This window comes from Nematolebias whitei, chromosome 2 (assembly GCF_014905685.2).
Source record: "Nematolebias whitei isolate Nwh7 chromosome 2, NemWhi1, whole genome shotgun sequence".
In the NCBI taxonomy this organism is placed as follows: Eukaryota; Metazoa; Chordata; class Actinopteri; order Cyprinodontiformes; family Rivulidae; genus Nematolebias; species Nematolebias whitei.
In genome coordinates this window covers 49,483,841-49,487,294 of record NC_056499.1, presented here as the reverse complement: position 1 = coordinate 49,487,294, position 3,454 = coordinate 49,483,841, and positions in this window count along the sequence as shown.

Genomic DNA, 3,454 nt, shown 5'->3' with positions numbered 1-3,454 from the left:
GTGTGTTTGTGTGTTTCATTATGTGTGTGTAGTTTGTGTGTTTCATTGTGTGTGCGTGTGTAGTTTGTGTGTTTCATTGTGTGTGCGTGTGTGTGTGTAGTTTGTGTGTAAATGAGAGGGTTGGGACATCACTACAGATGAAAAGTGTTGACATGGTGGACAGACTCCAGCAGTGTCAGTGGTTTTGGTTTGGACCTTTACAGTGAATGCACTGGGAGTTAGGGTTAAAGGGACAGTTCGGATCTTTTGAAGTGGGGTTCTGTATAAAGAGCCTGAACAATTCATGTCTTACCTGTCGTAGATAGCTTTTTGAACAACTTCATTTCCAGAGTGGGTCATGCACACAGTATCTTATAAACCTTTACATCACATCAAGCAGCTCCAGCAGAATTATTCTGAAACTTTTGTGAAGAAGGTTACACTTAATCAGAAGAGCCGTGGCTGTATGATGAAAAGGTCCTGGGAAGTAGGGGTGAGGGTGGTGCTGGAGCACCTCTCCATGGATGCTGCTTCAATCCTGGCCCTGCGCTGACTAGCCACTAGCTCATTAGTCTGGTCAGAAATGACCTGCATTTCTCCTAAACTGATGTTCAAAGAGCTATCTACAGCAGGTAAGACGGTATTTGTTCATAAACTTTCCAGAAACCCACACTTCAAAAAATTTGAATTGTCCCTTTACCTTTAATGTGAGCAGTAAAGAACAAAGGTCTCGTTGGTGTGGGGAAGTTTCTTTGGTGCCCCTCACATTTTCAGTCTTTCTTTAGTTTGTTTTTGTGTGAGATGTGTGTCGTATGATGCACGGTTTCCAAGGCAACCAGAAGATCAGAGCTCTCCGTGGAGAACGTAAAGGTAAAATCTGCATGATCACATTCAGATCTGCTGGAACTGCTGAGGTTTGTGTTCTGAGCCCTGCAGCCCAGATTATCACAGAGCCGTCACTTTTCTTTACATGCATTTTTAGCACATGCAGCCGAAGACGAGCCGAAAGAATCAAATGGAACGAGAGAGAGAGAGGGAGAGCTGGTTTTGAAAAACAGCAGCCCTGCAGAGACTTGTTGGTCCTTAACGTTTGTTAAATTGTTATTCCTGCTGTAAAAACCTTAGTTATTCAAATGAAACAAGTGTTTTCTCATTTTAACCACCCCTGAACTTGAATGAAAATAAAACAATATTCATGTTCAGGGGTTGTGTTTGCCAAATCTGCAAAAAACAAAATCCAACAGATTTAAGTCTAGTTGTGCTTCTCTGAGCGGCAGCTGAAACACTGAGTTGGTGCTTTTGATCATTTCTGCTCCTACGTACAACTCTGACCTGTTCCTCCAGACAGAGTGATTAAAACTCTAAAGAGGAGCCTCAGAATGGACCCAGCGCACGTCGATTGTTCCACTTCAGCAGGACAGAAAGGCACATGTGGGTGACAGACAAACCAGCTCGCCTAACAAATAGGACCTCACCGCAGCCACATGTTCCTGAAGTTCACTCCTCTTCCTTTAACAGTTTCTGTGTTGATGCTCGAGCTCAGAGTCGTTTTAATGAACTGTCTCTACGTGACCTCAGAGGTGCTGCTGACATTAACAGCTTACACTAAAGACTACAGAAAGATTTAAAGCCTTTACGTTCACTGTAACAAAGTACAACCACCAAGATGGTCTTCATATGATGAGAACTGTAGAAGTATAAGAATTCACCACAATACAGATGTCTGACCCTCGCTACGACACAAACCACAGCTGGATCTACTGTTTCTACGTTTCTATTGTACTTCGTCAGCGGGAGGAGAAAAGTCGACACATTTTTAAAGGAGAGAGAAGAAGAAAAGAGCAGCGAGGGAGGGTCAGATGTTTCTGGCTTTAAATGGATCTGTTACATCTGCTGAAGTGAGGTTCTGTGGAGAGATTATGAACAATAAATATCTTACTTGTAGGTAGCCTTTTGTAGGAGCTCAAATTGGAGAAGTCCAAGTAGGTCCAAAACACACAACTGCCATTTTAAAACACAAGTTTCAATTATAAGAACACTATTTTACATTCTTCTAAATTAAAAGGCTCTTCTGGCAGAAATATTCTTTGTCTGCAACAGAAGTGCTACAGCTAGCTGATGCTATTTGTGTTTTCATACAGCCTAAACATTTTGCACGTATACCGGTAATGGTGCAATAACCGTTCCCCAGAACTGTACTTCAAAACAACAGAGTTGTTTATTTAACAAAACCTTCTTAGACAAACTATAAATCTGAAAGTCAACAGCTGGAGTCAACGACCGGCCTGAAGAGCTACCGGCCTGGAACAACTCCATTCACAAATTGTTCATGAACAGTGTTTTATAAATCCTTACATCGATGTTTGTCTCACATTGTGCAGTTATTTAAATTGAAATGTTCAGTTTGATGCTAGCATAAAGAACTGCAGCTACAGCTAGCTAAGCAGTGCAGCCCGGAGCTCTTCCTGCACCAGTATCATGATATTTCTGATGAAACGACAAAGTACAGGCAGCACGACGGCTCAGTGGTTAGCACTGTTGCCTCACAGCAAGAAGGTTCTGGGTTCAATCCCCAGTTGGACCTAGGGTCCTTCTGTGTGGAGTTTGCATGTTCTTCTCGTGCTTGCGTGGGTTTTCTCCAGGTACTCCGGTTTCCTCCCACAGACCTAAAACATGTATGTTAGACTGCCTTCAGGTCCAGGCCTCCCTTGCAAAAGAGATCCGTGATCTCAATGGGATTTTCCTGGTTAAATAAAGGTTAATCCATTAATCAGAAAATAAAGGTAGTGTGAAGATTATTTAATAAAGTGTGTGCCTGAACTGCTGTGAAATTTTATATTAACGTTGTTTTAAGACGGCAGCAATGCACATTGACCCTGAACCCGTTATCGCCTCAACTCAGTAAGACTGAAAGGCTCATAACCTGTCCACAGAATGCAAAAGATTTGAACTATCCCTTTAAGGTAATAGTTCTCAAAGGTGAGACTGTGAAACCTACTACTGGGATTCTTGAGATGATCTCCAGAGAGCAGATTTATTGAAACTGATTGCTAAATGGTTGATGATGTTCTGGGTGGTTAGAAATCTTTGTGTCATTCAACCTGCAGCATGTGAGCTCTGCAGGTCTGAAGCTGAAAACATGTTCAAATTTGTGCTTCTGTTGAGGTCGAGAAGATGAGCAGCAAAGCACTGTCTACCATGACCCAAATGATTTTACTATGTTGTCTCAGCTGACAAATAATGTAAAGGAGAAAATGTTTGATTATTGTTAATAACATTTAAAAAAGGATATATAGGTTTATACTGTGTCAGTGGTTCAAATAGTAACAGCCACAGAAAGCTCAGAAACACATCAGAAGATGTGATGTTATTCAGATCTGTCTCTGCTTTTCAAATAATACAAATGGTCAGAGACACATTTGTATCTGAGCTGACAAAAAGAAATATCTGCAGAGGTCCACAGGGAGGGCAGAGG